Raw genomic sequence first — 18,738 nt, forward strand, 5'->3', positions numbered from 1 at the left:
CTATACTTTGAGATTTGACAGGTAAATATTTATAATTCTTACAGTTTATTGAAAACTGTATGCACAAAGTAACGATTCACAATGTAATGATATTAGAAGCTAAGAAATGAGGGAGATAAAGCACACTTTGAATATAACTAATTTTCATCTTCTTGTAGTCAACTTGACCTTTCCTGAAACAACATAAACTCTTTGGAGATAAAAAATATTTTAATCATTCTAAAATCATATAGATATTCAATTATGATAATTTAACCTGGTTTTCTTTCCTTGTTGATTTGCTCCCACTCTGTGATGTGTTTTTGTTTTATTTCATGAAGAGATGTGTTAGAGACAGTCAATACTGGTGAAGGAAGCCTGCCAAAATCTAAGATGACTTTTAAAAGATAGTTCATAGACAGCCTGCAATTATAAAGTGTATCATCAGCAGCAGGGGTCTTGCTGTCCTTCCCTGGCTCCTCTGCCTGTGATCTTGTGCATGCCACCAGGTAACTAGTCAAATTCCAGACCTCGAAGACACGAGGTATCCTACCAGAGTCTCTTGTGCATCCTTTGGTTCAGATCCTGTCACTTCAGTTGGTCACCAAAGGCCTCCTTATATCTGCCCCCCTTTTGCATCTTAGTTTCTGTCTTAGTTAGGATTTTACTGCTGTGAACAGACACCATGACCAAGGCAACTCTTATAAGGACAACATTTCATTGGGGCTGGCTTACAGGTTCAGAGATTCAGTCCATTATTATTAAGGTGGGAACTTGGCAGCATCCTGGCAGGCATGGTGCAGGAGCTGAGAGTTCTCTATCTTTACCTGAAGGCTGCTAGCAGAATACTGACTTCCAGGCAGCTAGGATAAGGGCATTAAAGCCCACATACAGTGACACACCTACTCCAACAAGGTCATACCTCCTAATAGTGCCACTACCTGGGCCGAGTATATACAAACCATCACAGTTTCTTTTCTCTACCTTGCTACATTTCTTCCCTCTTCCCTTGCTCTTCTTCCCACTCCCCTTCATTTTCACTTCAGTCTTCCTTGTTTCTAATGCTGTGTACTTCCTTCTATAGTACAGGTTGGCTTTGAACTTCCCATTCTCTCTTTACTAGGCTCTCAAGTGCTGAGATTGCAAGTTTCATCTATTCTAAATAATAATGTCTTCAATAAACAAATGTTTTTAATTTCAAAGCATATTTTTTCTATTCATCTGGACTGTTAATTATTTTAATATGTCTTAAGCATAAAATAGCTTTGGTCAACAAGCCAGCCATCAAGCTAGAATGAACAAAGAATGGCCAGTTGTTCTGCCCCTGACTGATATAAAAACACCGCCAATAAAGTGTCTCTACCCACAGCTGGGAGGTGGCGGTTGACCCTTTATTTTTATGTTCATTACATTTTTCAGCATGTTGTATATATTATATATGCTATGGTCAGGAATTTTCCTTTTGTTGCCAGGATATTTTTGTCTCTATTAACAAATGATTCAGAAAATACATCAGGGTGGTGATAAACTTACTGAATAATAACCTACAAGAAGTGTATTTACCAGGCCATCAAAGGTAGCATTATCTTTTTCTAAACTGGTATCTAAATAAATTTAAAATTCTCTTATGATAAATTCCAGCAAGTTTAATGAGCTTGCTTCTTGATACCATGGTATCTTGAGAAGACAAGAAAATTGTATTAAAAATAATATGTAAATATGTGCACAGGTAGATATATGCAATTATGTATATATATACACATAAAAAACAATCATTTGCTTATGAAATATAGTAAACCAAGTTCTATATTTCCTAATTTCAACACTTAATGGAAAAATAATGTAATCTCAACAGCGAGAACAATAAAGAAGTTTAATAAGGTTTTCTTTTGAGCTAAATTTAAAAAGTAAATTCTTCCATTCTCTCTCTCTCTCTCTCTCTCTCTCTCTCTCTCTCTCTCTCTCTCTGTGTGTGTGTGTGTGTGTGTGTGTGTGTGCTTGTGTACCAAGGAATACATATTACTACATGTATCGACACCAGAAGTCAATCTTAGGAGTTAGCCCTTGCCTCACCCTTGTTTGTAAAGGAGCCTGCTTGTGTGCCACTCCAGCAATCCCTGTTTCTGGTAGATTCCCCAGGCTCTGCCTCTCATCTCACCATTGGAATACTGGGATCATAGATACAGATTCAGGTCTGGATTCTAGTGTGGCAACTCACATGGAGCCATCAACCAGCTCAAGTAAACCATTCTGTGAGATGATTTGGGTTCTTCTATGTATGGAGAAGAGTCATTTGACCATTCTGAGTTTCTGTGTTTCTTTTCATTTGAGTGCTTAGGACCACTCTTTTTTTAGTTATTTTGTTTGATACTTACATGTGGTTTAGAGTTTGGGATGTGGACTTTCAAACCATATGCTACTGCTTTTACTGATTTGACACATGAAGAGATTCAAAAGTAAGATGTGTCTATAAGGAATATTTGACTTAGTGATTCTCTATGGTTAGTGTTTAATTGAGCATCAAGTAAACAAAGGGTCAATAAACTCACATGGGTGATATTTTGTGCAAAAATGATGATTTATATGTAAAACTACTTCTTACTAACTTTTATCATTAAATTTTTTATTATAAAAATTTTTGAAAGTACTAATATTCTACTTTTACTATTAGATACTATATTTAAATATATGTAAAATATTTAACTATTTTAAAGACAGGGGAGGAAAATCTGAATCTTCTCAAAGAATCAAATAGGTTAAATAATAATTAATCTTCCTAAAGTTTTCCATTTTCCTATGAAGCTAATATAAAACAGATTGATGTTCTAATTAAAAACATAGAAAAGAAAGTGTTAAATCTAAAATGATTTCAGTCTGATTATAACAACACTCATCAAAATGTGGGATTATATAGATCATGTATCTATCTCTTATAAATACTACTTGTGAGTTTAAATATTTATTTAACAAGCACATCATAAATGTAACATATTTTTTTCTTCACAAAATAGCCACATAAATTAGTATGGCCTTATTATAAAATCCAACTCCTAACATTCAAATATATTTACATATATCTGTATAATTGCTGCACCCACATAATGTCTGGGTAGCCTTCAGAAGCACTGAGGACTCAAAAGGAGCGCTCTCTTCCTCTTTGTCTTCTAAGAAAATGAGTCCTTTAACATTAGCACACAAATGACACAGAGCCCCATGCTTCCACACACAGACACTCATATGTGAGTTTTAAAATGTTACTGTAACAATACTATGTCGGTTGTGTGTGTTGTATTGATTTACTCTCTCCTGAAACATCAGTATTTTGTGCAATGGAATATTAACCTTTGCCTGGATAAATCTAAATTTTTGTAGCAAAACCTCTTGAAGACCAATCTAATTTATTTTAATTTTCAACTAGCTAAAAATGACAATATTTGTGAGATTAATAGTAATTATATCATCTTAATTAGCCTATTCTAAATTCAAATTAAAACCCAATGCTACAATGAGAACAGTTTACAGGGGAAATATTCCCAGTTTTGCATGTCAGTGACTCAGTAAACTAATTCATTTCACATTCAAAATACCTTAGTGATGTGATATTTAATTTTTTTCTCTTTTACAACTTCTGCTTTCATTATGAGGCAAATGTGTAATTATAATAAGGGTATACTGATTTATGCGGCTATTTTGAGAAGAGGAAAATTAAGCCAGCCTGATTTAGTAATGAAACAATTGAATTAGGGAGTGAGTTTTGCATAATTGATTTTATGTTGTTTGCACAATAATGAACAACACTTGAGAAGCCAAAGCATCTGATTTCATGAATATAAACGACAGATGAAGTCACCTTCTGACTTCCAGGGTTTGGAAGTGAAAAGTCAGCTACAGGCTCATGTCCTTCAGTCCTAGGTCTTCTGAGTGTGTGACTATGTAGCTAGCTTGTGGAACCTTGAGGAGGTAGGTTCTGCCTGCAGGACATTGCCTGTGGGGAAGCAGGCCTTTAGGTTATTCTATGCCATCCTTAGAACTGGCCCAAGGCCTCTCTTACTTCCTGACCACAGATACAGTAGAACCTACCTTATCACATTGGTCTGCCACAGCCTCAGGCTGCTCCTCCCACTGAGGTACTTTCCCACCATAGTGGACTGCATCCCCTCAAACAAATCCTGGGCCCCTTATTTCTGACAGGTAGCCTGTTTCCCTGACAATAAGAAATATAGAAAATATACATACTAGCAGAAAATAAGTTTGAAAGGATGGTGTGATTGGGTAATGCTAATTATCAACTTGATAGGATCTAGATAGGAGTTGAGCCTCTGAATGTCTAAGGGATAGTCTAGATTAGTTACAAGATAATTAGACCCAGGGTTTAGAGTTCTGGAATGACTCAGGTTGAGCCAACCCTGATTTCTCTGCTTCCTGACTACAGATGCATTCTGGCCAACTGTCTCAATATTTCGCTGTTGTGCCTTCCCTGCTGTGACACACTGGATCCTGGAACTGTAAACCTGAATAAACCCTTCCATAAGTTCTTTTTGTCAGAGAATTTTACCACAGCAACAAGAAAGGTGGCTAAAACAGATGGTGAATAAAATCCAATGGTTTTTGACCTAGAAATAATATTTTAGAGAAATAAATTTCAGTTTGTATAATAAGAGCTTGTCTTGGGTAAAGAAACAATACTAGGGTGACTTGTGTTTTCATTTTCAAATGTTTACTGAAACATGAATGGATGTTGAGCACCTACTATGGAATATGTATTCTCTGCCCAACCCTGGTCATTGCTGTCCAGTTAGCTACATTGAAAACTTGGCAAGAATAAATCTAATAAATCAATATGGTGAGGAGAACCTGTAATCCTTCTGCCTCAGCCTCCAGAACAGCTAGAATTATAGGCATGTGCTGTCACACCTGATTTATCTGAGGTGAACCTATTTTGCTTTGTGGATACACTGAGGAGTTGAGCAAACAAGACAGTGTGGTTTGCATGTGTACCCATGCACGCATTTGTGTGTGTGTGTGTGTGTGTGTGTGTGAGAGAGAGAGAGAGAGAGAGTGAGTGTGTGTATGTGTGTGTAAGGCTATGATAGACATAGAGTTCCTGTTGTTACAGTGTTTGGATTTACGATTCCAAATATCTGTGGCCTTAGGTTAAATAATTGTAAGACTGTAATGATGGAATTTGAGAAAACAAATTCAGACTTGGATGTCAAATGGTAGGACTTTATACTAAGCAAAAAGTTTGGTGGCATTAAAGAAGCCTACATCTTGGAATAGAAGGCAGTGTGTATGAAGAAGACACTATTCAGTTTGACTAGTTTATAGCACTTGCCTCTGGAGTGAGCCCAGCATGATCTTGCACCTACTTATGACTTTCCCTGTCTTTTGGGTTCTTGAAGGAAAACTGACTGTGTACTCAGTTTGGGTCATCCCCAGTTCTAATGTTGGTAACTTTATCTGGATTTGACTCTTCTTATCTATGAAACAGGTGATCCAAAGCTTCTCTGATGACAGGCTGAGGCCTACATCAAGGAGAGATTACAAACACAGTGTTTGATATATTACCAACACATTATCAATAAACATCCCTCTTGTGTGTCTCAGACATTTTCAGACTGGATAATGTTTTGTGGTTTTGGTGTTTCTTTCTAGAAATAACCTGGATAGATGAATGGGCCATGCTCAGAGCCACGGAACACTGGATAGTTCACATCAGAAACTGTTTTTCATATTTTAATCTAGGACCTGGAAAAAGAGTTATTCGTGTTGAATTTCAAGGAGAAATTATAATGCATGCAGATATTTTAAAAATCTGTGTTCTTCATTATGTATAAAACAGTTCATTTTGGCCTCTATGTCTTTTAAGAAAACTTTATTTAATTAAAAATGTAGTCTTGTCAGCAGAGGGCCATTTGTTCTATGAAACTACAAAGCCTTACATGCAGATGTAGCTACTTATATTATGAAGAAAAGACTTCATATATTCACAGTAGCAGTGACTGTATGCATAACTGTGGATTATTTGAGATTTTGAAAGTCAGTGTTTCAGTTATTCCATTAAATAGTCAATAAAATATTTTAATTGTTGTCATTTAGTTTTAATTTATATGCATTAAGTTTTGTTATTGTGAGGCTTAAGACAATAAGAAGAAGAATATGATAGGATTGAAATTGGAGGTAAATTTTAGTTCCTAGTATGTGGAAATTACTTCATATTCACCATGTCTAAGGCATGTATATGCATGCATGTATGTGTGTGTACTCAAACATATATTTTACCTGAATTTCAATAAAATTATTAAATATTAGATCATTATAAATTCAGTGATGCTTTTAAAAACTCAAAAAATGAACTAACGTATATGTGTGTGCATATGTATTACCACATTTAAAATATTAAATATGAGCTGTGTATCACAGTGGTTGCACATTGTTAGGAGATTGATGGGAATTAAATCCAGGACCTTGCACATATTAGGTAGCCACTCTACCCCAGCCCTGTGCCTCTTCAATGTACTGTTAGCCATGTGTTATTGATGACCTTGGGACTTCATGGGCTAGGAAAAGCGGTTCTGCTTCTGTTCCTAGGTCCCTGTGGCAAATGGAAGACCAGATCACTGTTAGACAAGCAACCTGATTTTCAAGCCCAACTACTTCCTAGGTTTAAACCCCTGCTCCTTTGAATCCCAGTTGTATGGCTTTCTTTGCTGGGTTCTCAGTGAAGCTCCAAGGCTCCAGCATCTCTCTATCAGTCTATGTCTCTGTATTTCTTTCTCTTTCTGGTTTCACTCTATAGGAGTCTTCTGAACAATGGTCCATAGGCCATTGTGTGGAGCCACAGAACTATGTCAGTTCCATTCTTTTGGGAATCAGGCAAGTAGAATCTGGTTAAGTTAGGATTACCAAGAGTGAGAGTGAGAAGGAGGCAATTAGAAGTGAGCAATGAACACTTTACAGGTTTAGAAGGACTTACAATTACTCAGAAAAATCAGTGTCATAAGGATAACAATTTTAGTTAAGTGTTTGAGCAGAAAGGTATATCTTGAATGTGTTAAATATCCTTTCCCTATGCCAGACATTCATTTTTATGTTTTATTTTCAGTTATGTATATGTGTGGATATTTGGAGGGGTGAGGATGTGTGCATGTGTGTGTGTTTTGCTCACATAGGCTCTGGCCTATGAAGAAGGAGCTGGATGTGGGAATAGGGAACTGAACTTGGGTCCTCTGCTAGTACCAAAAGCTCCCTGGATCTTGATATTCTTCTAATTGATCTTGATTGTCTCTAAACAATGCATTTATTACTTAATATGAGCATAAGCAAAGCATAATAACTATCAGAAAATATCTATGAAGTACTGTTTTCATCCTCACTGGAATACCGTTTTATTAATAATAGAGTCTACTATAAGCAGTAGGTTCCTGTCAATTCAGCCTTCAATAAGCCTTGCAAAATACAAACAGAATCATCATCTGTCTTTAAGACTGAGAAGAAGGATGTTTGGTTCTTTAGAAGATTTGGCCTGTCAGAGATTTGATCAGATGAAGCATGAGAACTAGTCATGTGATCTGCTGTGTTTCATAAAGATAAAGAAACAAGCAAAGACCAGAGGGCAGGGAAACTCTACCATGAATAAACAACTCGAGGCTAGTCAGTTTCCCAGACACTCTAGATGCCCCTTGCTATCTGAAATTCTATGACATTTCCTGGCTCTAGGGTCAGTAGTTCTGAGCATCATGCAGAATGGTTTCCAAACCTAAATGTTTGCCGGTTCCTTCCTCCCTCCTTTTCTTTTTCCTTACTCCCTCCCTTCTTCCTCCCTTCTTTCCTCCCTCTCTTCCTTTCTTTTTTCTTCCTCCTTCCCTTCTCCCTTCCCCCTCCCCTTTCTTTCTTTCTCCCTTCCTCCCTCCCTCCCTTCCTTTCTTCCTTCCTTTCTTTTTCCCTATCTCTTCCTCCCTCCCTCCCTCCCTCCCTCCCTTCCTTCCTTCCTTCCTTCCTTTCTTTTTCCCTATCCCTCCCGCCCTTCCGTCCTTCCTTCCTTCCTTCCTTCCTTCCTTCCTTCCTTCCTTCCTTCCATGTATTTACTCATTGGTTTGTTCATCTGCTTCTCATCTTCATCAGATTTCACATTGGTTTTCACCATAAACCAGCTTTCCTTGCCACTTTTAAAAGATGAAGTGAGGACCACCTAGTCTTTGTAGTTCAGAACAGAAATGATCTGATTATGCTGATTTCTCTGGGGGTTTGGTGGTATTTATGAGGTTCACAAAACTGTGCTGTCCTAAAAAATATGGGGACCCATGCCAACCTTGGCAGATGGGCCAACATTATTCTTCACTGAAACAGAAAGCAGCTGTGTCCTTTAATAGAATATTTTCAGCCAATTCTCTTCAAAAAAAAAAAAAAAAAAAAAGGCACATACGCAAAGTGCCCACAAGTTTGTGTCACTGGCACGGTATTTAGTCATATGTAGTAATGTTAGATGAAACCAAGTCAGTGATGTTTACTAGGCAGGAACTTAGAGCAAGCACTTTCCAGTCTGTGGGTCTGTGAACGTAAAGACTATGTACAGATGCTTTAACACTGTTTGCCAATATAATTTCAAATTTTCTTCTTGTCAGTTTGTTTGTTATACTAAAAATAGATATCAAGGACATTGAAAGAGTATTCATAATTTGCATCAAGTATCATATAAAAGACACCTAAGTGACTACTATGGAATATACAGAGGAGATGAAGTGGCAGGAGAAACAGCTCAGTGGTTAAGAGCATAGTTTGTTCTCAAAGAGGACCTGAGTTTGATTGTAGCACCCACATCCACAGTGCCCAACCATCTACAAATACTACTTCAAAAATTTGATGTCCCTCTGACCTCCTCATACATAAACATAAATAATAATAATATTTTTGTTAAAAAATAAGAGGAAGGAATATTATTTTGAAATATTGTACTGGAATAAATTTCATTTAACTTTTTTGGTATAATCAAAGCAGACATAGTCTAACAACTGAAGGTTGCCTCTGTAGTCTTTGGTCCTGTATTCTTTTAGTTATTTGCTTTTATTGCTATAACAAAATACCTGAGGTCTTGCTCTGGCTCATGTATGAGGGAAAAGTCTATCATGGTGGGAAGGGTATGGCAGCAGAAACAAGCAGCTGTCACATATCCATGGTCTGGAAGCAGAGAATGATGGATGCTGGTCCTTTCCATTAAGTCTAGGAACATTGTTCATGGAGTGTTGCTTTCCATATTTAGGGAGGTCTTCCCAGCTTTACTCACCATGTATAGAAACTCCCTCACAGATTTACTCAGAGCCTCCTAGATGATTCTAGATCCTATCAAGCTAACAACCAATATTGATCATCTTGTGTCTTTAGCAAAATGCCCACAGAAACCACTGGCACATCATTGTTCCTGTAGGCATGGACAGTGCTTAGCTGTAGGTATGATTGTGATGATGCAACCTTCAGAAACTCCTTTACTATCTTCATATATTCATACAGGGGTCCAGAGTGTCAGGCTGGGGAAGAGAATAGATGAGACTCCAGGGTAGCACTCAAGTTCGCGCCCAGACATGCTCACAGGCAGTCAGTTAGCATCTGTGGAAATCCTCTTAGATTTGGAACATGAAGCTTTTCATTACTCCTATTCTTTCTATTGTCTAAGGATAGCCCTCAAAGCAGAGGGCAGAACCCATGACTAAGGGGCAGGTGTTTTAATAATGTCTGTCTCCAACAGGAAGAAACACATTGTTCAGCCATGAAGGAAGCATCCATGTGGCATGACTTGCTTTTCATAGACATAATTAGATGACAATGTTGAGAACAATTCACACCGCTTAATTAAATGTAAAACTGCTGCACAGACAGCTCTCATGCTCACTTCCAATAATAATGAGCCCCGAGATGACATTATACAGTTATACGTGTTTGAATTCATCGTGGCACAGAGAGGAAGCTTGCTTAAAATGAACTACATTGTTCACATTCTATTGTCTTAATGAGGGAAGCATCATTTAAAAGTAGTATCAATTATGTGTATGTGAGGATAATTACTGAGTTATTTTTATTTTTAAAAATAGTTGTGGGCTGCTGGCAATGTTCTTCCATTTTATTTATTTATTTATTTATTTGGAGTGCTGGACTAACATGCAAGAAACTCTGGGTTGAATTTTCCATATTTGATAAACCGAGTGTGGTGTGCACACCTGTAATCTCAGTGTGGGCAGCTGGAGGTTAGGGAAGAGATTTTCAAGGCCATACTTGTCTATGTGTGAGCTTGAGGCTAACCTGTGCTACATAAACCTCTGTTTAAACAAAGCCTTCAAAATCAAACAAACAGCAACACCAAAATCAAAACAAAAACCCTAGACAAAAATAAGGAATATTCACTAAAATGTGTCATGATATTTGTGTGTGCTTTTTTATTTTTAGATTAACTAAAGGTGAAGAATATATATAATACTTTTTAAAATAATAAACCATGTACAGAGCAAAACCTGTAATTTACAATGATATTTCTTTCTTTCTGAAGTTTAACAATTCTTCTGTAGCATTCTTTGGTCTATTTAAATCGATATGCTTCATAAGTCTCCTTGGAGTATCTGAAAGAAAATTGAGTGAGTCTGACATAACATAAAGAAATACTGATTATTTTCATGATTGACTGACTGATTGAGATAAGGTCTCAATCACTCTCTATAGCCCAGGCTGGCCCAGAATTCACTATAAAGCTCAGACCTCTTATGTCAACATCCAGATTGCTAAGCAGTACAGAAGTCAGTGGTTGTGCCTGGATTAATTTTTAATAATAAACACTTTTCTGTACTGTTATGGGGCTTTCTGTTAAGAAGCTGAGTTTTCTTGAAGTTTGGATTTTGTGGTTTACTTGAAAAAGAGGAACAGGCTGGCAGAAATAGTGGAGAGACTCTCTTCCCCAGAGGCTAATACACAAGCAGCTGTAACAGCAAGTCATGTGGACGGAGGGCATGCATTTCTTAACTCAAAAAAGGTTTATAATGACAAACATTACCCTTGGTATTATACAGACCTGAGCATTATCAATTAGAGATTAAAATAGTCAGTAATGAATAGTTTATTTTATTATTTTAAGATTTGATTTGATTTTGACACTCTAGCTTTATGGCCTAGAACTCACTATATAGTTCAGACCAGCTTCAAACTCATGCCAATCCTCCTACCTCAGCCTCCTAGGTATAGGAATTACAAGCATGAACCACCATGGCTAGGAAAATATTTTATTATTGTTAAAATAGGAGAGCTCCTTGACAGCTGAGTGATTGTATCAGCTGAGCCTCCTGTCCTCTGTTTAACCAAGCAGTAGACACAATCCATCCACATCACTTTGACTGCTTCAAACGTGGCCCAGGCTTTACAAATTGCCATTCTCCCCTTCCCCTTTATTTCTCTTCGTGTTGGATGCATGCGGATATCCTCAGCAGTGCCTCTGGCTTTAAGACTCATCTATGTGCTAATGATCAATTAGGAATAATCAACCATCTTGATTACTGTCAGCAGAGTGATTCAAAGGCATCTACTGACTTTAATCAGTATTTTGGAAAACAAGTGTGTCAGTCATAGTTTCTCCCTTAAGAAGCCTTTAAATCCCAGTAGCACAAAGTAGCACATCCCAAATCTCATGCTTTTAGGTCTGCGGGTATATTAGCATGACTTGCCTATTGTATGCTGTTGACTGGGGATGGGAAAGGGCCTTTAGGGTAGACAACTTACTGTAGGGAATAGTTTTTTTTCTGAATCTTAAAGATTATGGCCACACACAAAATACATGTTATGCAAAGTGACTGTTCAGGTGCTTTTGATAAAACAAGGCATAAAACTGACCCCAAAATGACTGAGGGAGACTTTAGTCAGCATTTACATACAAGGCATGGACTTGACTTCTTTAAAACAACAGTCTATCTTCCCACTGTGCGGGGGAGGGTGATGCTGGATGACTAAACATCTAACTAGAGACAATAGCAAAAGAATTGTAGCACCAAACTTGAGGAAGAGAACAAAACGGAAGCACATGTTTATGTGAGAGACTAGGCAGAAAAAATTGAAAAAGCCCACAGGATTCAATGGTTGGTTTTCAATGATAAAGTTAAGTGATGTGTAAGAGCACAGTGAATCTGTTTCCTGTACTCTTTCTGGGGTGAGCATGTGTAAGATAGGGAGATTATGATAATTGCAAATCATCTTTATGTTACTACAAGTACCCAAGACAATCCATTTATAAAGAAGGAAGGTTTATGTGACTCCAAGTTTTGGAGAGTCCAGATATTTGGATTTGGCAAAGCAGTGTTTATTGTGGCAGAAGCATGTGTTAGTATACTAAGTCACTCAACTAAGAGATGAAAGAAACAAAGGAGAAAGAGCTGCAGAAAGGTCCCTTTGTCCCCTTTAAGGTTTAAGGGCCCACCTTTGATGACAACTTGTAGATTTCCCACTGTGTTTTATCACTTCTCAGTGTTGCTGCTCTGGAGATCATACTTTCAACTGTTTGGTTTGGGTTTTGGACCTGTGGACAAGGAACTGAGGTGCATATTTTACATACCAAAGCAGACCTGGCCTCCAGGTTCTCCCAGCATCCCTCAGTCCCTACCTGGCATACTTTGCCTCTAACCCTGAACTTTCTAGCCAGGAACCCAGCTGCCCTTCCCCCCAGAGGCTCCTCTTTATAAAATCCAGATGCCACCATCTGATAGGTTATTTCTCTGCCACTAAAATGAGCCAATTTAAACCAGATTAGATTATATTAAAGGCAGGTTTATTGGGAAGCTGCACTCCAGTGAGTTCACTGGCCCCAAGGACCAAGGCTAGGGAAGTTGCCATGGAAAAAAGGGGGCAGGTAAGGTACAGAGAGGGAAAGAGAGAAAGGGGCACACAGAGAGAGAAGAGAGAAAAGCAAGAGATCAAAAATGTCTGGATTATATAGGGAGATGCCTCTGGGGAAAGAACAGCTCAGGCCCTGGGTTGGAAAGTTTTTGTTTGGGGGAAGGGTATATATATCTCAGTCCCTTGTCTCAAGTCCGAAAGTGACCATTAACATCAGGCCTTCAGAGGAATATGGGATCCATACTATAGATTTTCTATCCTGGCAATGTACTAAAAGTGATTATCTTTAAATTTTCTAGATTGTAGTCTTATAATATGTGTTAATTCTCACATCTCAGAATAGATATGAATGGTTGAGTATATGCTCTTGTCCTGATTTAGCTGTGGTGCAGAGAGGACAGCTTCACAAGAGAATTACTGGAGGTAATACATTTTGCAGACAGCAGAGTCCTGGCTAGAGGAATTGTTGGGCCGAGGGGAACTAAAGCTGTCAAGTTACTCTTTCTTTTTGCCCGGAGGGGTTTTCTCTTAAGAGTGATCATGAAACCGTGAGTGAGTGTGGATGTATGGGTGTGCAGGTGTTTGTGTGTATACTGGAAGTCTGGGGTTTAGTAAGTTTTATACGAAATCTACACATTTGACAATGAAAACTTGGCTAAGCTTACTTAGTTTGTTTCTGCCTTTGATCCTAACTCATGAGTCTATGTGTCTGCCTTTGTACCAATACCATGCTAATTTTGTCACTATTGCTGTGGAATGTAATTGGTTATATTAATTGATTGTGGGGTATTGCGATATCCCCAGTACTCTTTGTTTCGATAAAAATTTTGGTTATGGGTTCTTTTCTGCTTCCATGTGAATTTTTGCATTCTCTTTCCTGTTTTAGTGAAGAATTTAATTGGAACTTTGTTGGCATCTCACTAAATTTATAGATGACATCATGTAATACTGTTATTTCTCTGCCTATCTTTTTGGGTGATTTAAAATATTTCCACTGTAGATGTCATTCATCTCCATTTAGGTTTTTCCTGCTTGAAGCCATTGTGAATAGGCTGGTTTCCTGATTGGTTTTCTTTGTATGTTCATTATTGGTATATAGAATGCTACTACGTTTTGTATGTTAATTGAATGCCCTGTTATTTTATTGAAAGTATGTATTAGTTTTAAGACATTTCTGGTGGAGTGTTTAGCGTGTATGTGGATGAAAATATATCTATGAGACTCATATCTATATGGAATGAATGTATAATAATAATTTGGGAGAAGATGGATGCAAAATGAAAATATTTTCGACAAAAGGTGCAACAGTTGTCATACTCCAGGCTGGAAGGCAAGAACCGGTTTTATAGGTTGGAAGTAAACTAGTCCATCAAGAGAATCCTGGCTGCTGTGTCAGGCAGGCCCTTTCTGAACACTGGATGCACATGTCAGAAAGCTTTCCTTCCCTGCGCCTTCATCTTCATATTAGAGCTCAGAGGCTTTGGGTTATGAGTTGGCAAGGCTCTTGCATGACCTTATGTCCAAGTTTGCTTTCTATTGCTGCTAGAAAACACCACAACTTGAAGGAATTTGGGGACTACAGCTTATTGTTGTAGTCCATCATTTAGGGAAGTTAGGTCAAGGATCTGGAGACAAGAAATGAAGCAGAAACCATGAGCGGCAATGAATACCCTAGGCTATGCTCTTGAACATCAATTGTCAATCAAGAAATGCAACACAGGCTTGCCTATAGGAAGATCTGATGGAGACATTTTCTCATTGAGCTTCCCTTTTCTTAAATGGTTCTAGATTGTGCCAAGTTGACAAAAACCATACCAATACACCAATATACCAATATACCAATGCAAATATGTCATTGGTGATGTCTGATTTGGGCATGTACCACTCAGTTGAGAACCAGCAAACTTACAATAGTTTATTTACATAAAACAAAAGAATCCCTCAGCCATGCAAAGTAACAACTAAGACTGCCACAAACTGACAGTGGGATTGCCCTTCTATATTAAATAATGACAAGAAGGAGGCAAACAGTATGGGCCCTGTGCCCTGTTTTCTGCATGTGACAAACTTCATATATCAAACCAAAGGGGTTTTCCTGGGGTTATGGATGACTGACAGCCTACTCAATAGCCTGGTCTTATTATTTTGTTTTTGTTTGTTATATGACCAAGGGTAGTTTTGAGCTTTTCATTTGTTTCCATCCACCTTATAGGGACTGTAGGTGCACACCACAATGCTCAGCCTTACTACTTCTTTAGTAGTCATTTGGTAAGGTGTGCATGTGAGCACACACACGCAGACACACTCACAGACGGACACACACACACACACACACACACACACGTGCGTACACACACACACACACACACACACACACACTCTCTCTATTCTTGATTTTTCCATTATTGTTTCTAGTAAAAGCAAGAAATAGTTCTGCTTTCAGTTCTCTTGGCCTCCCGTCCTCATGCACAGGGTGTAGTTTAACTCAAGTAGGATTTTAATATATACCCATTAAGATTTCATTGTGAGTGGACTTGCAGGATCTATGGTGTAAACCAAGAGTATCAAGACAGAGCAGAAGAGATGAAAGAGAACGTTGCTCCTACTCGGTGTTTCCCGGAGAGCAGGTCTGAGGCTCAAATTGAGGATCTCATTTATGAAGATAGGATTGTTTCTTTCGTGTGTGTGTGTGTGTGTGTGTGTGTGTGTGTGTGTGTGTATGTGTATGTGTATCTTTAATTTTTTGTAAAATATCAAAGGAAAAGTAAATGATAAATCACCAGCAATCGCTTTTAATTCTAGTGTCCATTTCTCTTTTTAAAAAGATGTCATTTTAAAAGAACTCTTGAAATATTTCCCAGTTCGTGGTATTTGTTTTAAGTCATATTCATAAGCATCAAATTATATAGTAAGAACATATATATTTTAAGCAGCTGCTAATTGTCTTAGAAGATTGTAGCAGGACATATTAAAAAAAAATGGCACCAGGCTAGCTCCTGGTTTATCCGCCATCCAAGTTCCCGCTCAACACCGACCAGAGCTCCAGAATCTCACCACCCAGCTCTCTAAGTTCCCACTGGCAGGTCACTACCACGCCATTCCCGCCATTACGGTGCTTCAAACCCCCACCGCCTTTGATAGGCACATCACTTAAACCCAGGCTTTGCAGCCGTACCTTTCTCTCTCGACCTAGGTCTTGTCGCTTCCAGAAGAAAAACACCACACAGAGTTTAGGTACAATGATTACTCAATCTCTGGGTGCAACAACTAAAATCTAATCTTGCAAACGTTATTAAATCTAATCCTCCCGTGGTGGATCCTTGCGGATCTAACGTGATAACAGGAAACTTTACCACTGCATCTAGTCCATGAGGTAGGTCTCTCTCTCTCTCTCTCTCTCTCTCTCTTTCTTCTTCTTCTTCTTCTTCTTCTTCTTCTTCTTCTTCTTCTTCTTCTTCTTCTTCTTCTTCTTCTTCTTCTTCTTCTTCTTCTTCTTCTTCTTCTTCTTCTTCTTCCTCCTCCTCCTCCTCCTCCTCCTCCTCCTCCTCCTCCTCCTCCTCCTCCTCCTCCTCCCCTTCCTCTCTTCTCCTAGCCTATGTGACTCACCCTATGTCTTCAGTCCTTCCCAGGAGAGCAGAAATTAATGCAGGCAAAATGCAGGCAGCACAGAGCCATCCACAACAGGAGATAAATGGGGTTGGAAGAGAAAAGGAGCAGGAAGCAGAAGGGGAAGATGAGAAAGAGAAAAGGAGGGGAGGAGGGGGAGAGGAGGAGGGAAGGAGGAAGAGGAGGGGAGGAGGAAGAGAGGTCAGAGCTACAGATGCCTGTAGCCTAGTGAAGGGGGCAATATGGCAGTAGCTGAGTGGGGAAGGCGCTTGTTTGGAGACTAAGACTAGATGAAGAATTGTGACAGGGCATCATCCACCTGGCCTGAAGGTTTCCTCCTCAGCTCTGCTTGGCTAATTATGCCAACCAGTTTAATCCTGCTTGCTTAATATGAACCGTGAAAATAACTGTTACTGGAGCATAAATATAAGAGAAATCTGGAAGGAACATGAGCTAAATAAAAAAGCATGACTTTTTAAAGAAATACTAAACTGTTTTTGCATGAATTTCATCCAGGAACACACAGTAGCACTTCATACCTCTCAAAGGGAGATGCCTCCACTCATGGGTCCACCTTGGCAGTGTTTTAACGTCAAAAGCTGAGTATATGAATTAGCTAGTTCTGTTCCGGTTGTTCGTTTTAAAAATTAGCTTCTGCTGCTTTAGTCTGCTTCTGCCCTTGGGGTATCCAGGCATGAATGCACACCTAGCAGGATTGGAAGACAGGAAGCTTATCCAGGCGGCTGGTTCCACAGTATCTTGCCTAAGTTAGTGCCAGGAGAAACAGCCTTCTCTGGAGACTGGTTTTTAGTGAAACAGCTCTCTTATATTGGGGGTGATAAGAGCTCTATAAACTTGGCGGGGGATGGTTATTGGCTGGTGCTGAGATGCTCAGAACACTTCATTTGCATGAAGAGGAATTCCAGGTGCTTGCTGAACATGTCCTTATAGGGAGAGAGGAAGTTTAAGCTGTGATTTGTCCATCAGGCTACATGACTACCTGAAAGGTGGTGAAGGTGGGGCTACTACAGCTTATGTGCACTGGGTCCTGCAGGTCCAGCGCAGGGAGGAAAACAGCCCTGTTGTTTTTGGTTTCAGGTTAAGATTTTTAGGGCTTGGAAATGTCTCGATCTTACTCTTGCTCCATGGAGACTGGCTCTCCACGCAGCTTTCTAGCCTCATAGGATTCTACATTTTATTAATGTACATAATTAAGCTATTCATATTTAGAATGTATTTCAGCTACCAAGGATTCATTAGTGTTTATTTACTATACCAGATTATTTTAGTTTCCTCTGCACATGCTAATCTCCACACAGACTACTAGCGGCATTAATTTGGGTAGAACGGTGAGGAACAAAGGAACAAAAATCTCAGAAACACACAAAGAATTTTATGAAATTCTAGGAGTAAATGAAGATCACTTGAAATGAGCTTTGGCTGTAGGGAGTCTGAGCCTCATACAAGGATATAGAGGGTTTGACGTGTTTTCCTGAGACTCTTTGAAGAGAGAAAGAGAAAGAGAGAGAGAGAGAGAGAGAGAGAGAGAGAGAGAGAGAGAGAGAGACAGAGACAGAGAGAGAGAGAGAGAGAGAGAGAGAGAGAGAGAGAGAGATGAGGAGAGATGAGATGAGATATGTGTGTGGTGTATAGACATGTATACGTCCAAAATGCAGAAGAGGACATTAGTGGTCCTAGTCAATCACTCCTTTATCTTCTTTATTTATATAGGGTCTCTCAATGAACTAGTGAGCAAAGATGGTAGACACCAAACCCCTGTGATCCCTGTCTCAGTCTGCCTCATATTGTGCTTGGAATATATGCACATGCAGTCATATTCAGATTTTTGTGTAGGTTCTAGAGAACGAATCTCTGGACTTCATATATGTATGGCAAGTTTTCTTATTCCCAGAGCCATTACCCAAGCCTTAGATATCCATCTGTTCCTTGACACTGAGCATGAGTGTTTTTCCAGTGGACTCAAAGATATGAAATTATGGTGGCCTGGAACACATAATTATATATAGTGTGTGAAGGATAGGAGCCAAGAAATGTATAAAATTTTGGCCTCGGATATGAAAAGGATCAAATTACTAGTAACTTGTGAGTGAATGTGACAGTTGAAATGCACCACAGATAATGACTTTATGGTCATTATTTTAGTTACTATTCTACTACTGTAAAGTGACTCTGTGATCAAGGTAACTCTTATAGAAGAAAGCATTTAATTGGGGACTTGCTTACAGTTTCAGACGTTGAGTTAATTATCATCATGAAGGGAGAGGGGATATG

General features: G+C 38.7%; 1 non-coding gene across 1 annotated transcript; it reads right to left on the minus strand.

The window, feature by feature from the left end:
• Positions 1–1,218: 1,218 nt before the first annotated feature.
• LOC117714432 (small nucleolar RNA SNORA48) lies at positions 1,219–1,356 on the minus strand. The gene has a single exon (XR_004607518.1). It is a non-coding gene; the product is annotated as a small nucleolar RNA SNORA48 (small nucleolar RNA).
• Between the last annotated feature and the right edge of the window lie 17,382 nt (positions 1,357–18,738).

This window comes from Arvicanthis niloticus, chromosome 8 (assembly GCF_011762505.2).
Source record: "Arvicanthis niloticus isolate mArvNil1 chromosome 8, mArvNil1.pat.X, whole genome shotgun sequence".
NCBI classification, from domain to species: Eukaryota; Metazoa; Chordata; class Mammalia; order Rodentia; family Muridae; genus Arvicanthis; species Arvicanthis niloticus.